Genomic DNA, 24,271 nt, shown 5'->3' with positions numbered 1-24,271 from the left:
GTGTTGAGTGGTGGTTAAATGACACAGAACAAAATCAATGTAAACGAAGATGTCAGTGAACTCCAAGCTTCATCAACAAGCTACAGTGCTTTACTCTGTATTTCGCACTGAAACACATTGTAGTCCATCAGTATTGACCAAAATTGAGTGAGTGAGTGAGTTTGGTTTTACACCACTTTTTTTCAATATTCCAGCAATATCATGGCGGGGGACACCAGAAATGGGCTTCCCACGACCAAAATTGAAAGTCACTTGAAACACATCCCAAATATCATTTATGAAATAACACCAATAAATTGGGAATGACCAAAGACTATTTTTAATGAAAATCACACATTTCAATTTGTATTACTTTTGTTGCAGTTTGTGTATTTGTTTGTCAAGGGAAACATTTATTGCATCTCATAACATACTCGAGATAACACCTGTCAGCTAGAACCTGGTCCGAGGCCTATATGTGTCAGCCGAACATTATCTGCGGCCTACTGACAGGTAATACCAACCATACCAGCATGGCAGGTGGGAGTATGTCATATCAATCGTAATGCCCCAGCCGTTATAGCTCACGTTTTATTATATCACCACTGATAACACGATCCCACGGTCAGACCTGTAGAACTGCTTTCACAAAGTAACTATATTATGTAAGTTGATTCTATAGGACGTTCCTATGTGATGTGACAGGAATTTGACCCAGGTTAATCTATTTCACTTTGCTGTGATTTGTCAAACATGCTTGCTGTCTTTCCTGCAAGCAATATATGATACATTACAGATCAGATACAGAAATTCCCTTATCAATAACAGGAATGTATTCATGGCATGTGCATAAGCAAATATTACACATCATCACATCAATTTGCTCACATCTTTAAATGGAATGCAGTTTTGACATCATTCACATCATAGATGGATGAGGGATTATATATATGTCTATGGTGAGTGAGTGAGTGAGAGTATTATTTTACGCTGCTTTTAGCAATATTCCAGAAAATATAACGGCAGGGGAAACCAGAAATGGGCTTCACACATTGTACCCATGTGGGATATCGAACCGGGGTCTTCAGCGTGACGAGCGAATGCTTTAACCACTAGGCAACCTCATCACCCCGTCTATGGTGAGGCTTTAGAAATAAACCTTACTATCTTGATATCTTTGGCTAAATAACATGTTTGTATGCCACACAATGCCACACAAACAGGTTTCAAATATTCAATGTCAAGTTTATATATTTATCTAAAAACTTCTTTTTTTTTAAGTTTGCAGTATAGCAGTAATATATGACACAATTCAACAAGTTCAAACCAGCTGTTGATTTTTTATTAACACATGATCATGAAATATGTTTTAAAACAAAAAATTAAAAAGAAGAATATATGCCAGTGTTGAATATATTATGACCTATATTCAGTTACCCTGTCTCAGTTGTTTTTGTTTGCATGTACTTTTAGTGCTTTGAGCACACTTTGGTGTGGAGGTTAGCACAAAATAAGAATCCATATTATTATAGTCTGTGTTTGGAAAATCAAAAAGATGCCAGACTGCCATCATGGCCCACAGACTTTAGAAGACTAACCTTTTAATCTTTAAAGACTAAACTTTCCAGCCTCATTTAAACAATACAGCCTATTGACACAAATATGACACTTATATTTTACTGCAAACCATATAGACCCACACAGATTTAAGACTATGGGACTGACACGCAACCTATCTGATATGGGCAGGCAGTTCTTTCAAGCACTGCTTTTAGTATACCTTCAATTAAGAGCTTTTATGCTTCCAAGAACTGAACTTTAAGTGAACCTGAACAATAGTTTTATATAGTTGTCGCCTGTCAAAGGTGATATATGGTTACTATAAGGTCATTGAGAGAGAGAATGTGCTTAGGGATCTTTAAAGAGAACTGTTATTTTCTCTATTGTAATCAATATCTTTTACAAAACAAAATTATGATTCATGATAAGCACATGAAAAGGGACTGTGCTTTGAAACCTTTCAAACAACATTCCAGGAGGTGCTACATATGGGTTTACACATTGTACTCATGTTGGAATCAAACCCAGGCCTTCAGTGTGACCCCTGCTACTTACCGCACCCTTAAGAAATTAACAGGAAGGGCATTTCCTGTTCAATACCAAAATATACCATTACAATACACCAGAAAAAACTCCATCAGTGCAATAAGCCGGGGAGGTTTTATGGAAGACCTCCCAGTCTCTGGATAATATTATTGTCCCTTCCACCAGCCCTTTCTGTAATGAGTGAGTGAGTATGGTTTTAGGCCGTTTTTAGCAATATTCCCTCAACATCAAAGTGGGGACACCAGATATGGGCTTCACACATTGTACCTATTTGGGGAATCAAACCCGAGCGAACGCTTTAACCACTAGGCTACCCCACTGCCCCTTTTCTGTAATATACTAGCCCCCCAAAAAACAAGTCTAGCCCAGGTTCCAAACAAACTGGCCTCCTTTTCAATTTAAAAAGGAGTTGGTTCTTTCTAAAATATTTATATATTCAGAGACTTTATGGGTGAATTTACAGTTACCCATCAAAACATGGAGCCAAGGTAAAACTTTCACATTACTCACTTTTCATCAGTAAACAGGAAAAGCCATATGCCTTAGGCCACATTTTGAAATATTTTAATTCACTTACCAATAACTGTAGATACATCTGAGTCAAATTTAAAAAATATACATATTGGTGTCGCTTAATAATTCAGAATTATTATTTGGCATATACCTTGTTGGGTTGGTTTGTTTAATTGAGACAAGAAATCCAATTTTGTTTAAAGTGTCTGATATTAGAATATTAACTCCTTAGCAGTCTATGTTCTTATAAGAGATAGCTGACTGATTAGGGAGATCACGCTTGATGATTAGGTTAAGGCATGTCATCGTGTCCCATTTGTGTAAGTCAATGCTCACAATGTCAGTCACTGGATTGTCTGATCCAGATTCAAGTGAGTGGGTGAGTGAGTTGGGTTTAACGCCGCTTTTAGCAATATTCCAGCAATATCACGGCAGGGGACACCAGAAATGGGCTTCACAAATTGTGCCCATGTGGGGATTCGAACCTGGGTTGTCAGCGTGACGAGCCCGCGCTTTAACCATTTGGCTACCCCACCGCCCATATTTGAATATATATATACATCACCATCATACAGAAGGAATATTGATAAGTGTGGCATTAAACAAAACACAAACAAATATTAACTTTAGAGAGAAAATATTTTTCTCTTTACTTGGGGTCTTGTTATGTTTTAGTATTTGTTTATTGTTTTTAAAATAAAATAATATATTCTTACAGTATGTTTTCTATTTCTAAAGCCTGTAAAAGATACATTTAGATAATGAAAAGTATGACCAAGAATCAGGTGTTTTACAATCATGTTTGGGTGAATCACAATACCTTAATATGTATCTTTGAGTCATCCAGCTTGGAAAATCCAAGCCTGTAAGTCGTGATTCGATGGCTGTCACATGATCAAGACAGAGCCTGATTCAACTCTAAAAATAGCACAGCACATTGACATTTCACCTTCCTGATTTGGAGTTGACGACAATACAACACTGTCATGGCTTATCAACAACGTTGTTTGGTTGATATATAGATTTCCTTCATCTGGTTGGTTAGTCATGAAAGTGATCATATAGTAATATTGAACTGAATAGACATAATGTGATACCTGGTAATTTTGTCTGTAAAAGTACTATGCTACTTTTTAGACTAACAATTCATATTTTTATGGCAGACATATTCTACTCAGCTATTGATAGGTAAATTTTTAAAATAATTACATATTCACAGTACGAGAGTCATCATCTTATACAATAAAATTAAATGTAGATTACTATCAAAATTAAAATCTGAGTAAAATATATATTGCAGCATTTTCCTTTCAATGAAATTATAATACCACAATTATTCTGTTGGTGATTATTTGACTAAAAGGAGCCTCCTGGTCTCCTGTTAACATGGAATCAACACTCAGTGCAATGAATTCTAATCCTTATTTCATTTTTAATATTTTTACAGCTTACCTGACTATTCTGGCTAATAAACCCTGATATATCCCCTTGAAGTATATCGTTAGGCCTGTAATAACTTCTCTAGCCGATGTAATGAATGTTTTTACTCTGAATCAATGATCTAATAAAGAATTGTGATAACGTCTAGCTTCCAGTCATTAAACAGAATTCAGGTATCAAGTAATGCATTTTAATTTTTCATTCACGAAATATACCATGGTAAATAAGGCATGATAGTTTGACAAAGCTGGAAATACAAGGATATATCACATTGATATGGTCGGGAGGCATTATTAACAGACTTTATCGACAACATCTGCCGGAAACATTACAAGTGAGGCATATTTGAAAATTCTGGCCAAGAAACAGCAAGGGTGTATTTTAATTTTACTCACTTCTACTTGACACTATCATATCAGAAATACAATAGGTTTAAGGGAGGTGGGTTAGTGGGGAGGGGCCAAGAAATTGGTGATGATTATAATACAATTAATAATTCATTCTGTTGCAAACATGAATAGACAAAGTGTATCAAATTGATTTTTGCAACACTGACAGTCAGCTGTTGTCCATTGTTGATATGACTGTTGTTTACACCCAGCAAACATGCCAGTCTATTTATAGCAACAAATCAGCACTAGTTTACACAGATCACAGACTGTGACAAACACAGATCACACATTGTGACAAACTCAGGTCAAACACTGTGACAATCAAGATGACACATTCCAAAATTCAATACCTGTCTTACAGGAGCTTACAGTACTTACTGTGATTATCGTCCGAGTATCCACGAACACAAGTTGAATCTACTACTACACTCCCTCTGTGCTACTGTGTCAGCTGACTCTGTCGCCACTTGACATGGACGTCACTCAACCTCAACTGTCAGCAACTGCATCATCTGTACAGGCCTCCCCTGCACACTGTACAGTCTCCAGCTGACCAAGTGAGAGTTATAGCTACTACGTCTAAACTTTGAGAGTGTCCAACTCTTGACCTGACGGCTGACATTCTTCACCGGTTACGTCCACGCTCTGATTCACCCAGCACAGTCTCCACTATTACATCCGCCTTGCAGTACCCTTAACCTTCAGTACAGTCACATGAAGGATTACTAGTGCATGTTGGCTACTATTATATGCAGGCTACCTGTATGTGGGGCTACTTGTACATGTGGCTACCATTACATGTTTGCTACTTGTATGTAGGCCTACTATTACATGCAGGTGACTTTGTATGTGGGGCTACCATTACATGCAAGCTACTTGTATGTGGGGCTTCTATTACATTAGACTACTTGTATGTGGGGCTACTATTACATTAGACTACTTGTATGTGGGGCTACTATTACATGTAGGGTACTTGTATGTGGGGCTACTATTACATGTAGGCTACTTGTATGTGGGGTACTATTACATATGCAGGCTATTTGTATGTTGGGCTACTATTACATGCAGGTGACTTTGTATGTGGGGCTACTATTACATGTAGGCTACCTGTATGTGGGCTTCTATTACATGCAGACTGTTTGTATGTGGGGCTACTATTACATGCAGGCTACTTGTATGTGTGGCTACCATTACATGCAAGCTATCTGTATGTGGGACTACAATTACATGCAGGCTACTTGTATGTGGGGCTCTATTACATGCAGGATACTTGTATGTGGGAATACTATTGCATGTAGGCTACTTGTATATGTGGCTACTACTACATACAGGTTATACATCCTGGCATATTTCATGTTGTATCATGTATATCCACCATCCAGGTGATACATCATGGCATATTTCATGTTGTATCATGTATATCCCCCACCCAGGTGATATATCATGGCATATTTCATGTTGTATCATGTATATCCCCCACCCAGGTGATATATCATGGCATATTTCATGTTGTATCATGTATATCCCCCACCCAGGTGATATATCATGGCATATTTCATGTTGTATCATGTATATCCCCACCCAGGTGATATATCATGGCATATTTCATGTTGTATCATGTATATCCCCACCCAGGTGATATATCATGGCATATTTCATGTTGTATCATGTATATCCCCACCCAGGTGATATATCATGGCATATTTCATGTTGTATCATGTATATCCCCACCCAGGTGATATATCATGGCATATTTCATGTGTATCATGTATATCATATATCATATCCCTACCCAGGTGATATATCATGGCATATTTCATGCTGTATCATGTATATCCCCACCCAGGTGATATATCATGGCATATTTCATGTTGTATCATGTATATCCACCACCCAGGTGATATATATATCATGGCATGTATTTCCCATGATTGTATTTCATGTTGTATCATGTATTTCATGTTGTATCATCCATATCCACCCAGGTGATATATCATGGCATATTTCATGCTGTATCATGTATATCCACCACCCAGGTGATATATCATGGCATATTTCATGCTGTATCATGTATATCCCCACCCAGGTGATATATCATGGCATATTTCATGTTGTATCATGTATATCCCCACCCAGGTGATATATTTCATGCTGGTTTATCCCACCCAGGTATATATCATGGCATATTTCATGTTGTATCATGTATATCCCCACCCAGGTGATATATCATGGCATATTTCATGCTGTATCATGTATATCCCCCACCCAGGTGATATATCATCATATTTCATGCTGTATCATGTATATCCCCACCATATTTCATGTTGTATCATGTATATCCCCACCCAGGTGATATATCATGGCATATTTCATGCTGTATCATGTATATCCCCACCCAGGTGATATATCATGGCATATTTCATGTTGTATCATGTATATCCCCCACCCAGGTGATATATCATGGCATATTTCATGCTGTATCATGTATATCCCCACCCAGGTGATATATCATGGCATATTTCATGTTGTATCATGTTTATCGCACACCCTGCTGTCATTCCCCAGGAATTGGTTGGGTCACAGAGACATCTATAACAAATGTTACAGATGGTGACCTCGACAGCCGTGACCATGCTTGGTGATAACATTGACCCACTCATATCCCACCACTACTGAAGCCGACAACAACATGTTTACTGGCCTGCTCCTCTACTATCACTGAACACATACAACATACAGCTGTTTCCTATGCTACACCTACCGTATCATTACACTGAAATTACAGCACTTTTTCCCAGCAGCTGGGTAGAATACACATCCAAAGACTAACCAGATTGGTTTTCTTCTCATTCAAGCTCGACTTGAAACCCCAATTAGGCTTTCCTCCCACCCCAATTTGGCCAGGGGCTTCTTGCCAGGGGCGGTGGGGTACCCAAAGTATTAGACGGGTTGTCAAGCGGAAGGCCCTGGTTTGATTCCCCACATGGGTACTATGTGTGAAGCCCATTTCTGGTGTCAACCGCTGTGATATTGCTGGAATATTGCTAAAAGCGGCGTAAAACCCAACTCACTCACTATCTTTCTTCCTGCCACAGGTATGCTGACAGGGATCCATTTTAAGTAATTCTGGAGTGAAGGCCTGTCTGCAGTTAATGAAAAACAACATTCAGTTTTGATTTCATGCCAAGCAGGGTGGTGGGGTAGCCTAGTGGTAAAATATTTACTCGTCACGCCAAAGATACGGGTTCGATTCCCCACATGGGTACCATGTGTGAAGCCCATGTCTGGTGTCCCCCGTAGTGACATTGCTGGAATATTGCTAAAAGCAGCAGGAAACCAAACTCACTCACTCATGCCAGGCAACTAGAATTGCAGAAAATAAGATACTTATTTACTTTCACACCTCTCACTATAATCAATAAGACTCTGCTGCCAGTGTTGTAGGCGATAGAGGACATGGCACACACACACACAGACTCAGTAATGGTCAGCACAGGTGGATGACCTGCAGTAGCAGCTCTTTCGGTATTGTAGTAACCATGGCAACATGATAAACAAAAGAGGAAACGTGGCAATGAAATAAGGCAGCACACTTAATACTTAGCCTTCAACGTTTTAATTCACAATAGTCATAGTGAAACTGTTTATCATTCTCAATAGTCAAAGTGAAACAGCTTAAAACTCTCAATAGTCATAGTGAAAAAGCTTAATATTCTCAATAGTCAAAGTGAAGTAGTTGATTATCCTCAATAATCATAGTGACAACAGAATCATATTCTCAATAGTCAAATTGAAAAAGTTCCATATTCTTAAAAATTCAGCAAAACAGTTTAATATTCTCAATAGTCAAAGTGAAAAAGCTTAAAATTTTCAATAGTCAAAGTGAATGTTTCCTATTTTCAATCTGCATAGTGAACAAGAATCATATTCACAATAGTCCCACTGAAGCAGTTTATCATCCTCAATAGTCAAAGTGACAAAATATTCAATTTGTCAATAGTCATAGTGAAAAAGTTTCCGATTTTTATAAAAAGTAGTCAGTAATGCTGCATGGTGTCAGTTACAGTGGGAGTGACGTTACAATAATTTAGTTCTTGGCTTGTGAAATAACTTTTTCTATACTTAGATTTTTATTAGTGTTTTTTCAGAATATAAGATGACAAGGTGCAAATCCTGACCAACCCTTCAAGGCAACCTCCCAGACTTACAAGCTTCATCAGTGTGTGAGTTTAGTTAATGTCCCTTTCAACCATTCCAGTCTGTTGTTGGAGACAAGCCAGACATCAGATGCCTGCCTTAGATTTTCCACATTTAATAATAATAATAATAATAATAATAATCTACTTCTATAGCCAAGTTCCAGCTAGGCTGCTCACAGGCGCTTGTGCAGTTCAGTCTATTTCATTTCAAATAGATGTGTCTTTAAATGTTTTCGAAAAGTTTGTAGACTTGGGGCGGATTTTAGCGACAAAGGGAGGTTGTTCCATAGCATGGGAGCTGCACATTCAAAGCAGCGGTCCCCGTATTTGGTCCTGGATGGTCTGGTGAAACTCAGGTGCATGGGAATGGCTCTGGTAAATCTAGACACATAACCAGGGTGAATATAAACATCCTTAAACATCCCTACACCAACAGCTGGTAGTCTGTCTCTCAGTCACTGAACCACATTATTTTCCCTTCCTCCCACCCCATTCTGCAATGCTAAGCCCTAAATGAAGCAAGTCTAGATTTCCTCAGGTTCTGAATCACCCATATCACTGGGTCTACTTTTCAATTTAAATGGAATTATTTGTTTCTCTATAAATTACTAGTATATATATTCAGGGTCTAAGCATTCGCTTACATCAGCTGGTAGCCTTGCTCCAAGGCTGTACTGAAGGCTAAGCCCATGGATGTGCAGTAAGTCTATCCTTTAAAGAGACGAGGATGCCAGTCTATTAGAGATTATATATTTGAAAATTTATCATTTAAACTATTGATTATTACCTTAGAGACTTGTGCAAGTCCAGTCAGCTGAGTGTTACAGACAGACAGACAGACAGGTTTATTCGGTAATTTAGGCCCAAGGCCCATAATACATACATTTGGCAAAATAAATACATACTGAGTAAAGCTAAGTTAAGTTTAGTATTGATTTGTTTTACAGTTATTCATTCCTTCTACGGCGAACTTGTGAAAGATATTTACTCAATGATTTTCAAATATGTATATTGTCCGATGACAACAATCGGATGAAGGTTTTAATTGTCGGTGGTTGAGTCAGATGTATTGAAAAACAATCAGATCTTTGTTCGGAATATTTTGGACATATTAATAAAATATGGAGTTAATTTTCGATGTAATCAAGGCCAGCAGCATGACAAAAGAGGCAGAGACGTTCATTATACGGGGTGTTTGTATGATGGCCACATTCCACTGCGAGTCTGAAGTTACAGCACCGAAACTGAGTTATGATTTTACGTTGATTTGGTAGCAATTACAGAGTGTTACAGAATGCAACCAAACAGCTGAGAAGGTGACCTACTTTCACACACCATAATGTGACACTCATGATTTCTTAATGACATAATTACATATTACATGTTAAACTCAGCATACAATATAACAAAGGTCAAGGTTAAGTACTTGTTCTTCTCATCATCCACTTTATCAGGTTATAATTACTATATTTGTTTTATAAATTAAGTAATTGTCAAATTGAGTCTCTATACATAAGGAAGGCCAAGTAAACAGCTAAATATATGATCCAATATTAAATATTCTGTGGATGATTAAGTAACCCTAAAATGTTTGTACGTCAGCATCAACAAATAGAGATAGAGGAGGGTCCATATAAATTTTATTTGTAGGAAATATGTATTGCCAAAAAAGGGAAATTAGATAGAATTGGTGTTTCCTTACAAATATTTTGGTCGAAATTCAAAATTTCGCTGTCAAATGTCAGTGTCAGGCTATCTTTCAAATGCGGGTAGACATGTTGGTTCAAACAGATTCAAGAAAATGAACTCCAGGATAATACCTTCCATACCAGCTCAGTGTAGATATCAAAATGAAGGGGAAGGGAGAGGTGTGTGTATGTGTGTGTGTGTGTGTGTGTGTGTGTGTGTGTGTGGGAGGGGTGAGATTATATTCCAGTGACTAGACGGAAATTGCATTTTTAGAATTGAACTTCTTCATGCTCGTTGACTTGTCAGACACACATCATCGTACCCCCATAGTGTAGATAGATGATCATGATATGAATCACTGGATCATCTGATCCAGTCCTAATTATAGCCAGACTGCAATAACACATCACATAGCTTGTATCTTACTTAGTGCACATAGATTATTTTGATATTACCTAGTTCACAGTAAAAAAACAATTATACCAAAAACTTGCACTAGAGATGACAATATATTATAATCAATAGTACATTCATCAAACTGAAATATTAACAGCTGCAATGTATGTGCATTGTGTGCGCATTCAGGTTCTAAAATAAATCAATCGTGAGAGACATGTCCTAGACTGATTCATTAATGGTTCATTTTATACAAAGTGAAAACAAAACAGTATGTGTGACACATAATCCGCTTCACACGTTCACTAATGATTGGTTATATACTAATGATTGGTTATATACTAATGATTGGTTATATATTATAACACACACACACACACACACACACACACACACACACACACACACAGGTGGTGAAATATTATGCTGCCATGCATGGAACACTCACGCTTAGTCAGCACTCTGGTGATCAGACAACCGAGAGTAGCCAATCAATGGAACACAACCACACCTGAGTCAAATATCGTCATACCACATCGATAACCCCGATCGAGGTTCTCAAACGTCTCTGTCATCCATTTGTAAAGTTTCATTCATTATTCAAGAGTCTATTTATCGCTGTAGCTGTTGACAGGTTGCGAACATCTCTCACTGCTAAAGATTATTTTTAGTGTTGATTTAAACATTATAGTATTTATAGCTAAAGGGGATGGGCATTTCATTCCCTGGGAAATTACTCCTGGAACACTCTGCCAATGTCTGGGTGCTGCTTTATTTCATTCTTGACATGGTTGAGAACATGAGCGTAGGCAGGACTGAAACATACATTTCTTTGTTTAAACTTGCTGTAAGTGTGGCTGAAATCTGATTTTGTTTCTTTCTCAGCCAGCTTTCCCAGTAGGAGTTTGTAAAAGCAGAGGCCAAATTATATTAATTCTATATTCTAGATCATATTTATATTAATTCTATATTCTAGATCATATTATATTAATTCTATATTCTAGATCATATTTATATTAATTGTATATTCTAAATCATATTATATTAATTCTATATTCTAGATCATATTTATATTAATTCTATATTCTAGATCATATGATATTAATTCTATATTCTAGATCATATTTATATTAATTGTATATTCTAGATCATATTATATTAATTCTATATTCTAGATCATATTTATATTAATTGTATATTCTAGATCATATTTAATGTGAGCTGGTACATTATCAGTGTGATGGTAGGTGGCACTCCACACAGGGTAGGTTATAATGGTTTAATGTTGCAGAGTTTGAGTTATATCACGGCAAGTCAGCTTTATGTGGGAGGAATGTTCTCAGTGGTGCAGGGTTTGATGATTACCAACGAGGAGAGCTCTATGGATATACAACTTCTTTCATATAATATGAGCGACGTAATCATCATTTGCTTGATAACGGTGTTAGTAGCTACACCGAAACGTCGCTCATATTATATTAAAGAAGTTGTATATCCATAGAACTCTCCTCGTTGTTCATCACACCAACTTCTAAATGCCACTCAAACAAGTTGATGATTACCACTTTGGTGAAACATACACATGGCTTCAGTGCTGATTTAGAAACACAACCTGTAGGAATCACAGACTTGAACCCATGATTATGAGACCCTACACAAGGATGAGTGAGTGAGTGAGTGAGTGAGTGAGTGAGTGAGTGAGTGAGTGAGTGAGTGAGTGATTCAGTGAGTGGGTGGGTTGGTTTTGGGTGAGTGAGTGAGTGAGTGGATTTGGGGTGAGTGAGTGGGTGGGTTTTGAGTGAGTGAGTGAGTGTATGGTGAGTCAGTCAGTCAGTAACTGAGTGAGTCAAGAAGCAATCATGGAGCTGTTCAAAAAGAAAGATGTCTGTTTCCAGGAAACTAAAGCTACAGACACTAGAAGCAATGTCATAGCATTGTGACGTCATCAGGTTCATGACATCATAGCATTGTCAGGGCATTGTACAAATGTATCTCCTATTAGATATCGTTTGATCTCACACATGGAACACAGAATGATAAACTAAAGAATATATTATAGACACTAGAAGTATGTTCCAGTAACACTCAAACTGTTCCCCAGATAAGATTTCCTTGCAGACCGGAACAAGACATATGCAAATCCACTCATTTACAGGCTCTTTATCTAGACGTCTTGGTTCTACTCCATTACCGCTGTCACTGACTCAGCTGACACTACAACCATAGATTGTATGTGTGCTCAATGTGCACAGTGTCCTATCTGTTTATAGCAACAGGCTAGGTACATGGAATCTATGTTTTCTGAATTCATGAAACTTTTATCTCTGTATCCCATTACAAGCTAGCTTCACATACAGAACCTGAATTCATGTCTTCAAGCAGGAGAATGTTGAATTTTAAAAATAATTCAGAACAATTTATTTTTTGCAGATATTTAGAGAAGATGGCATGAATGTAAACTGACTATTTTCAAGCTGCATATGGCTGACCTTACAATGTTACTTCCTGATGTAAATATTAACAATGAATAAAGAGATAACAACCCTTTCATTATAAGAAGTCTCTGCTGAGAACAAAGTCGATTGTATACTTTGACAATATCATACACGTGTTGGTGAATCACTTACAACCCGTGAAGATCCAGGTTAGAACTGGCCTTCAGCAACCCATGCTTGTCGTAAGAGGCTCACTGACTTGGATGACACACGTCATCCTATCACAAATGTAGATCAATGCTCATGATGTCAATCACTGGATTGTCTGGTCCAGAATCAATTATTACAGACCTCCGCCATATAGCTGGAATATTGCTGAGTGTGGCATTAAACAAACAAAATAATCACTAACAAATGGCTATCACCAGAATCTGCTTGTGGATAACATTGTAAGGCAGAGTAAAAGATGTAAACAAAATGTCAAGATGATCAAATACTACACGGTGACAAACAGTTTTGTTTATTTTAATTGTTGTTTAACACTGCACTCCGCAATAGTCCAACAACATGGCGGGGCTACCACTCAACACCATGGTGTTGGGCGATGGGGTAGCCTAGTGGTTAAAAAGTTAGCTTGCACACTGTCAAGACCCCCATTCACTTCCCAGCCTGGGTACAATGTGTGAAGCCCATTTCTGGTGTCCCCTGACGTGATATTGCTGGAATATTGCTATAAGTGGCGTAAAAATAACCTCACTCACACATTCACACCATGGAGTAAATACTGCTTGCCAAACACACCATAGTGTCAAGCTATGTACAGTTATTTTGGAGGTAAATCTAACCAGGAAGTGCTAAACATTTAATGTAAGTTTAATGCATCCTAGCAACAATACAGCTTTTGTTGTCAAACATTACATGCAGACATTCCTGCCAGTGGGGATTCACTGTAAGAGAACACGAGTGTAGGCATGATTGAAACATACATGCATTTGTCGAAACTTGCTGAAAGTGTGGTTGAAACCTGATAATAGGTCCTTAGCAACCATGGATAAATGAAATTTAAATATGACTACAAGAAAAAACTTGAACCATCTATGAGCATTCAGATTGCCAGGGGCGGTGGGGTAGCCTAATGGTTAAAGCGTTGGCTCGTCACGCCGAAGACCCGGGTTCAAATCCCCACATGGGCACAATGTGTGAAGCCCATTTCTGGTGACCCCTGCCGTGATGTTGCTGGAATATTGCTAAAAGCGGTGTAAAACCAAACTCAGTCAGTCAGTCAGATTGCCAGTTCACCATGGGCAAGGAAATATGCAGTTTCTATTTAGAAAGTCAGACTGTTTTAACGTTGAAAGTGATAATTCACTTCCTGAATACCAAGCATTATTATTTAATACGTTCAATAAGCATGTTCAGTAAGTTCACCATGTCACAGGCGATTGTTCAGTTCACTTGTAGAGAACATGTACAGCAGGTTTCATATCATAAATATTTTCATTAAATACATTATTCCTAGTCTGTTCCTTCAGGCACCATGAACTTATTTTGAAGTGTCATTACGATTTAAACTATTCTGTTAGAACTCTAAAACATGGAATTCCAAGACTAGAGAAGATGAGAAAAAGCCTAAGAAGACATTATTGCAGAGTACATAGAAGCAGGCATCCATTAAGACACCAGTCAATGAATCTGTCCGCGAGACTATCCGAATCAATATTTGTGTGAGTTACCATGACAAGACAGCAGATACCATAGCCAGAGCCTAGTTGTACATGGTTATTACAACAGACTATTGTCCTAAAAACTATTGATTTTATGCTGACATTTAGACAGACCTAACACTGTGGCTTTAATACGGACGTTTGTCCTGTTAATAGTGTCCACACTATTTCATATTTATGTCATCATGCTGAGGTAACACTTAGTCTCTAAATATACAGTTTTGACACGAAAAGCAACTCAATTTAAATTGAAAAGGATTCCTAGTGAGATGGGAGATTCAGAACATATGGTAAATCTAGACTTGCTTCATTATGCGGTATAGCATTGTGGTAATGGATGGTTGGAAGGAAAGTAATATGGTTCAGGGTTTTTGACATACCTGGATACTTGTTATATATAAACAGTAAGAGATATGTAATTTCCCTTTATTACCCACGTGGTCAACGTATGGGTAGTTGCATACTAATCTCGTACGTCACACGTGTGTTGTATCGCGTTGACCTGTGTCGTAACGACTTGACTTGAGATTCTAACGATTTGATTGGATAACCGATGACCTCTCTGACGTAACTATATTTTCATTCATAACAAACACGTGAATTCATTCATTCTACAACTTAAATGCATTGTGGAATGTAAGCATCGAGAACGTTGCCGTGTCGCTGTTTAATTGTGAGTCGAACTGAGACATTATATCCGTCGAAAAACATAAACGCAATGTTTCCACCAGTGATGTTAGCGAATGAAGCAACTGCAAACCAAGAAGCGGGGTGCTTTCTACGGAGTAGTTTAATAAAGGAGGCTGTTGGCGATGACAACTGACATGCATCGTGGCGTCGGTTACCAAGGCAGTGACGTCATTTTGGTGTGGCGTCATGCAAATATTGTACTACAGTACAAAACTCTTCCATAACCTCTTTATGAAACCGGTTTCGGTTTGAAACCAAAATATTAACAAAAATACGCTATTTTGTCAGTTTAATGCATGTAAGACGTGGGTAATAAATAAAATACCACACTTGGTCTCATTACATACGAATTATCTGAGTTATCTGACTGCCGCTTTAAACGTCAGATACCACAGGAAGGACACTTGTTTTAGTATTCTCTATTTATGTACTGTCATGCACCCTGTTCTAGCTATATTATGGCAGCCTATATTTAATAGCAAGAAACAACCTGAACAGACAGCACAGTAACTGATATTTATCATTCTTGTGCCATGTTCAATACTTGTAAGATATGATGACACCCATGAACAAAATATACATGCATCCATGCATGTGGTGTGTGTGCACATGCATGTGGTGAGTGTGTGTGTGTGTGTGTGTGTGTGTGTGTGTGTGTGTGTGTGCGCACATTGTGTGTGTGCACATGCATCTGGTGTGTGAGTGTGTGCACATGTATGTGGTGTGTGTGCGCGAGTGTGTGCACATGCATCTGGTGTGTGAGTGCGCACATGCATGTGGTGTGTCTGTGTGAGTGTGTTCACATGCATGTGGTGAGTGTGCATGCATGGGGTGAGTGTGCATGCATGTGGAGGGTGGGTGTGAGTGTGTGCACATGCATGTGGTGGTTTGTGTGAGTGTGTGTGCATGCATGTGGTGGGTGTGTGTGTGTGCATGCATGTGGACGGTGTGCATGTGGTGGGTGTGCCTGCATGCATGTGGAGGGTGGGTGTGAGTGTGTGTGCATGCATGTGGTGGGTGGGTGTGAGTGTGTGCACATGCATGTGATGGGTGGGTGTGAGTGTGTGTGCATGCATGTGGTGGGTGTGAGTGTGTGCACATGCATGTGTGGGGGTGTGTGCACATGCATGTGGTGGGTGAGTGCATGCATGTGGTGGGTGGGTGTGAGTGTGTGTGCATGCATGTGGTGTGTGAGTGTGTGCACATGCATGTGGTGTGTGATGTGAGTGTGTGCACATGCATGTGGTGGTGTGTGTGTGAGTGTGTGCACATGCATGTGGTGTGTGGTGTGTGTGAGTGTGTGCGTATGCATGTGATGGGGGGGGGAGGGTCAGTGAGTGAGTATGGTTTTACGCCGCTTTTAGCAATATTCAAGCAATATCACGGCGGGGGATACCAGAAAAGGGCTTCACACATTGTGCCAATGTGGGGAATTAAACTCGGGTCTTCAGCATGACAAGCAAACACTTTAACCACTAGGCTACACTACACCACCCTGGGTGGGGAGGGTGAGTTGGGGGAAGAGTGAAGACACAATTATCTCTTTCTAAATGCTTTTTATTTTCACGCTTAATAAAACTACACTGGATTGATCTCTTAGAATGTATTTTGTTATCAATAACTTTCCAAATTAGTGTATATGTGTCTGTCTGTCTGTCTGTCTGTCTGTCTGTCTGTATGTATGTATGTATGTATGTATGTATGTGTATGTATGTATGTATGTATGTATGTATGTATGTATGTATGTATGTATGTATGTATGAATAAATGTATGTATGTATGTATGTATGAATAAATGCATGCATGTATGTATGTTATGTCTGTCTCTCTCTATGTCTGTTTGTATGCTTGTACAAGTATGTACATAATTAACAAGCAAACGCAAAATGTTTGAGAAATTGAAACATTTTAATGCATGTGTATCTATCTATATTGCTGTTGTTGTTATTTTGTGAGTACACAAACCAAATCACAGCTTGGGACACCAAGAATCAATTCCAGATATTGTACCAATTTGGGGAATTGAACTCAGACCTTCAGCTTTATAAGGCAACTCTCAGATCATGATGACCTACTCTCCTAGTGGGCCCAGGTTTTTAAGGTGTCACATGTACAGAGTTGCCTCCCTTTGCTATCTCACCTCACTGGTGTAAGTCTTGAATTCCACATTCACTGCATCATGACAGTTGGGCTTTCCTCTCACATGTAGCCGATGTATCATGCTCTATTTTAAATAGTATAAAAGTAGCAGTAACCAAAAACGTCATTTCATGTCTTATTGAATTGATCCCTGGTGAAAATGATACCTAAATATTCATGGAATGCACTTTGGAAATATGCATACCGTGGTTGACAAACGTACTTAGCACACCACATCAGGATACATCTCTGACCCTCCAACATCTGTAAACAGCTCAGGGCACTGCAGTCCTCAACAGACAATGTATACAGATTTATTCCCATTTGACTATAGACTATAATCACATTGAGATGTATTGACTATAAGCACCCAGAGATGTATTGACCATGAGCATGTAGAGCTGTACTGACTATAAGCACATAGAGTTGTATTGACTATAAGCACGTAGAGTTGTATTGACTATAAGCACATAGAGTTGTATTGACTATAAGCATGTGAGTTGTATTGACTATAAGCACGTAGAGTTGTATTGACTATAAGCACGTAGAGTTGTATTGACTATAAGCACGTAGAGTTGTATTGACTATAAGCACGGCAATAAGCAGAGAGTTGTATTGACTATAAGCATGTAGAGAGTTGTATTGACTATAAGCACGTACGAGTTGTATTGACTATAAGCATGTAGAGTTGTATTGACTATAAGCACGTAGAGTTGTATTGACTATAAGCATGTAGAGTTGTATTGACTATAAGCACGTAGAGTTGTATTGACTATAAGCATGTAGAGTTGTATTGACTATAAGCACGTAGAGCTGTACTGGCAATAAGCATGTAGAGTTGTATTGACTATAAGCACGTAGAGTTGTATAACAGATCTAAAGCAAACAGACCATCTGACCAGGTTAATGAGCCTCACAACTGAGCAAGAGAATCAACACAGGTAGATTACAGGTAAATGTCTACCTGTAATTAGGGACACTTTGATCTCAGTACCTGCATATCTCACTCTCTGCTTTGACCATTGGCAATGCAAGAATTTCATGGCTGGCTGCCCAAGAAGTATGCCCTAGATGAGGACAGCTGATACCATAGCCAAAGTAAATACATTACACCTGCTCGCGGGGAAAACTCTCTCCTGTCATGCAACCCAACCACTAATGAATACCTGATAGATAATTGGGTAGACTAAGGCTTCGTCTCTGAAAATATAAAGTTTTGATAGAAACAAACAACTCTATTTAAATTGAAAAGGAGCCCCAGTGAAATGGGAAAACATGAGAAAATGTAGACTTGCTTTACTTAGGGCTTTTGTTTTTGGAGGAAGGGACAATAATATTGTTCTGGCTTATAACTGGCTGTTGTGACCTATAAACTGTGTTATATTGATGGACAATAATAAGAGAACACTTTGCAACATTGCAGAATAATGTTCATGACTGTTTGAGGTCTTTGAATGGCATTTAGAAGTGATACACAAGGAAGTGTGTGAATGAAGGAGTGAGGATATACTCCGAAACATCGTGTTCCTCATAATAAAGAAATTGACATCCATAAAACTCTCTTCACTATGATTGTTTGTATTGATAATTCAAATATATACTGCTCATTTGAGGAAAAAAGAACATCGAATTATTTCATGTAACTAAAACTAGTGTGTCATTCCATAACAGAGAAAGGAGAGCAATATAAAAGAATTGTTTCTAAAGTTCTGTTGAGTAGTATAGCATGATATCCACATACGCCAACAAAAAAGGCACTAAGTGACATGTAAGTATCGAGTCTGGTCCCAGTGTGTTGGTAATGAACGGTTGTTTGGGATATGTAAAGAATTACATGTTAAGAGCATACATCCATTTTTAAACTCACCCCTAATTTCTTTGTTACAGTATATGTACAGGAAACCCACATTGTCGAAACACATTCATATCATGCTAATATACAGAAAAAACACACAGGCTAAATTCACAAAATTGCTATTTCATATTTGTTTAGTTAAGATTATCAATGTTGACATCGAAATTATATCTGTTTTGTCACAACTCTTCAATTTCACTTCAATCACTAACATTAAAATGTACTAATTATACTTTACACAAATCTGCCTTATGTTAATCAATGTTCTCAACCTGAGAACAGTGACAAATAAGCAGTTGTGTGACAAGCGTTATCGATATAGTCTGCACTATGCCAACTTGAGGCTGTAAATAAATACCGCCAGTGGACTGTGACAGGTTGACCTCAGCCAGGTAAATAGGTCACTCCACAAATAAAAGGGCACCTGTAGGTGTGGCCATGACTTGACACTCAGTGAGTGAGTGAGTAAGTTTAGTTTTACGTCGCTTTTAGCAATATTCCAGCAATATCACGGCGGGGGACACCAGAAATGGGCTTCACACATTGTACCCATGTGGGGAATCGAACCCGGGTCTTCGGCATGACGAGCGAACGCTTTAACCACTAGGCTACCCCACCGTGCCTCTGGACACTCAGTATTTTGTACTGATGTGGCAATTTGAACCCAGGTCTCCAGTGTTATGAACAAACACTTTAACTACTAGGCTACCCTACTGCCTGTGGAGACTAACATGATAGCTTATGAATGGGATTAGGGGGTGGAATGGAACTGGGGTGACTGTTTCATTAAATATGAGTCCAGGCCCTGATTTCTCGAAACAAACTTAAGTCTGAGTTTTGACTAAAAGTAGAGTTTTATACTCAAAAATGCATTTCCCAGAATGAACTGTAATCGATATTAAACTCAAACACAGTAGACAATCTGAGTTTGGTGGATAGATTACTTAAGTTGTTTGGGCTTTTTTATTTTAAAAATACAGTTGAGTTAAAAATTCAGCTGTTTCAATTGTCAAACTCAGTTTAAAATTGAAAATCGGAGCCTAGTGTCTGTAATGACATCAGGAAGGTCACAGTGATTTGCAGGACCTTGGAGTTTAGGACTTGTAAATGTTCCCCCTTCTAGGCTAAAAGGCATGATTAAATGCCTTCAGCTCATTCATTCACTCACTCACTCACTCGATCGCTCAAAAAACTCGACCATTCCTCGCTCATTCATTGCAGGGGTGGTAGGGTAGCCTAGCAGATAAAGCGTTCGCTTGTCATGCCGAAAACCAATTTCCCACACGGGTACAATGTGTGAAGCCCATTTCTGGTGTCCCCCGCCGTGATATTGCTGGAATATTGATAAAAGCGGTGTAAAACTAAACTCACTCACTCATACGCTGCACTAAATCATATGTTTATCATATGTTTATCATTATTACTGATTATGACTATCTAGACCTCAGTATTCCTCTATATTTCATCCTGACTTTCAATATACCAATATGCTAATTACCAATCAACTAATATTATTAACCAATTTAACTGAAAAATATTGTAAATTTGTAATTTGAAACAAAATATATTTCCTCATTGCATAAAGGAAAACACTTTTAGAAAATGAAGTAAAAAGAGGAAGTAGTGCATGGTTACAGCCTGTAACCTCATCTTCATTGTAACAGCATCAAACATTCATGAAACACTCTTTTGACAGAGGGGCAGTGGGGTAGCCTAGTGGTTAAAGCGTTGGCTCGTCACGCCGAAGACCCGGGTTCGATTCCCCACATGGGCACAATGTGTTAAGCCCATTTCTGGTGTCCCCCGCCGTGATATTGCTGGAATATTGCTAAAAGCGGCATAAAACTAAACTCAGTCAGTCTTTTGACAGCATTTCCAGTTGTTATGGTAATCAAGTATACAATTTTTTACTAAGATATTAAAACTAAGATATATTATATTTGTCTAAAAACCATACCTACTCATATCCGAGGAAAAAATCATAGTTACAATAAATACATAGCGATAAAGGTGCATTGAGACTCACATGATCACATGACCCACAAATCTGGGCCCTGACCATGGATGTGATGGCCCCAACTATGGATGTTCGGAGTACTGTAAGTGGGTCATAAGCAGTGGTATACATGTGTGATATGTCAGACCGATGCATTATGCATATTAACACACACTGCAGTAATTGATTTTCCTGTTGCTATATATATTTATTGACCTGTGGCAATGCTGATTGATTCCTGTAGACCAATAAGCATGTGTTACCAAAACTGGACAAAGGACAAAATTCTTTGAAATATAAAATTTATTAAGGTCATAGAAAAAATCTAGTAGTTTAGTAATAGTTTGGAAAGCACTTGATGTAGGATATGCATAGAATACACAGATCATCAAACAGAGGACTGATAATAGATTCAGATATTCTCCATCTACCCATCTTCTGCAATTTTGCTGTGCAGAGTTGCTTCCCTTGGGCTTACCAGGATCTAATGATCTTGGTTCTTGTCAGCCTCATTCACATATACACTGGTTTCACCAAAGTGGTCAATACATACTACCCATCAAAAGTTTAGACTCACTTAAAGCACTCACTATATGTTATGTAGATATATATGGTTACATCAAAGATGAATTTCTCCACTAACTTGAGGGAACAAATGTAAACCTTACGCAGATGAATTGCATGAGGATCATGCATCAAATTGCTGGAAAGCATGTGCAGCTATTGTGCATGTGAACAGCTGCGTTTGGATGTAAAGTTTTGTTAAGTATTCACCAATTTTCACTGATTTTTATCATTTATTGAACTCATGACAATAATCTTTTCAACTTTACGAATTTGTTTTACAAGACATCAGTTCATGTGTACACAGTACATTTAAACAGTATGGAATATTTCGCAAAATCTAGTTTAGAATAGTTGAGTGAAGTAAGTGGCTATATTTATGCTAGTGAGTTTAAACCTTTGATGGGTAGTATACTTGCATCAAGTCTGGTTTGTATCCCAATAATAACCTGACATAATGTGATGTGACACACTATTCATCAAAGCAGTATGAACCTATGTACTCTATATAAGCGACTGCTCCTGATACAAGACAGTGAGTCACTTCCCTATGGAATGGTGAAGTGAATACTCAATACAAAGTCAACTTGCTCTTTGTTTAACGCCACAGTTTCCAGCTATATGGCAGTGGTCTGTAAATACTCTAGTCTGGACCAGAAAATCCAGTGATTGGCATCATGTTAGTTATTTTTTAACTGATACTATTTTTCACAAATATCTGCACATCACTAATACTGTTTACTATTTCAGCTTAATTGTATTTAATCCGTTACGTGGCCTTATCACACACTGGTGTTGTTTTATATAACATGAATATGATATATCAAAGCTAGAACAAATTCATGCAGTTATAATCCCTCTTTTAAGTGAGTTACTGAGTGAGTGAGTGAGTTACTGAGTGAGTGAGTGAGTTACTGACTGAGTACAGTATAAGCTTCGCACATTGTATCTATGTGGGAATCAAACTCAGGATTTGTGCATGACAAGGGAACACATTAACCACTATCCCACCTTTCAGGTGATTATAGCTGGGAACCTGCTTTTTACATTACTTTATCACAAAATTTGTCTCAGCAGTTTTTATTCAGAAAAGCATCAGATGAAATAATGAAGTTTGATATAAGCAGTATAGCACTGAATATGGTATCACTTCACTTCCAAACATACTCCAGTGACATCACTTTGTGGACAACCCCCAGGATGATCCCGGTAATAAATGGGGTTAAGCTACCATTCTTATAGTAATTGGCAAATAATCGACTAAAATAAATAACTGTTAACACGCCAACTTGACCTCTTTTAGTTAATTTGTTCCGCTATCCGATGAAGCAAACAAGGGACACTGCTGAGAAGGCCTTCTGAACCACCTGCTTTACTCTTTTTCTTGCTCAGTTCAAACGGTCAGTGGTTGAAAAAGTCTTCCTTCCTCTTAAAAGACTGTTCAATATGACCTGTTAAACATTTTGTACCTTCGTTAAAAATAGTAAAATAGAAAGGTTTTGCTGAAGGAGAATTTTTATCCTCTTGGTACTTTCTTCAATATTTTGTCTTCAATACTGAAATTATAATTTAAGGAATCATAATGCAAATATGAGGAGTGAATATGGTTTTATGCTGCTTTAGCATTATGAAAATTAAGGTATTTTCCAAATTTGAATAATTGGTCAACAGATGAATGTAGAATATGCAAAATGATTAAAATCATAATGCTGAATGTAGTCAGGGTTGTCATGCACTGAATGATTTTATATAAAGTGGATAAATAATTTAACCTTTTAAAAAATGCAAATAAACATTAACTGTTATATCGATATTGTCTGTGAGAAGATTCTCTGTACCGAATCCAATGCCAATGGTACAGAAACCCATGAAAAATATGTTTAAAAAAATGCCTTTCAAGAACTTCATGTCTGGGTAGCATATCAAATATTTAGTGAATAATCTTTTGATGAATCATGTGATCTGTGGTTGCACGTCCCTCATCAATCATGTCTGTAACACGAAAAGGCCTACTTTAGCACACACAGGGCAGGAGTTGGCCCCAACACCCACTCATACATTAGCAAACATGTGACATGACACACTGCCCATGAAACTTTATCAGCTAAGACCCCCAAATCCCCCAAAATATTTTTAAATAGTGTATGTATAAGA

At 38.0% G+C, this 24,271-nt stretch overlaps 1 protein-coding gene across 2 annotated transcripts in view; it reads right to left on the bottom strand.

Annotated features, from left to right (window-relative positions):
* The window catches only part of LOC124268681, a 120,846-nt gene that overhangs the window by 81,647 nt on the left and 14,928 nt on the right, over positions 1-24,271 (bottom strand). Inside the window, exon 1 of one of the 2 annotated variants that reach the window (XM_046703839.1) lies at positions 4,809-5,036. The exons of the other annotated variant lie outside the window; for it this stretch is intronic. The gene's annotated coding sequence lies outside the window, so the exon portion shown is untranslated. Of the gene's footprint in view, positions 1-4,808; positions 5,037-24,271 lie in introns of those variants that run through there. 2 annotated transcript variants of the gene reach the window in all.

Source organism: Haliotis rubra, unplaced genomic scaffold, assembly GCF_003918875.1.
Source record: "Haliotis rubra isolate DU_JTF1 unplaced genomic scaffold, ASM391887v1 Scf1, whole genome shotgun sequence".
NCBI classification, from domain to species: domain Eukaryota; kingdom Metazoa; phylum Mollusca; class Gastropoda; order Lepetellida; family Haliotidae; genus Haliotis; species Haliotis rubra.
Note: the sequence above shows the minus strand (reverse complement) of the source record. Positions and strands in the feature narration are given on the sequence as shown.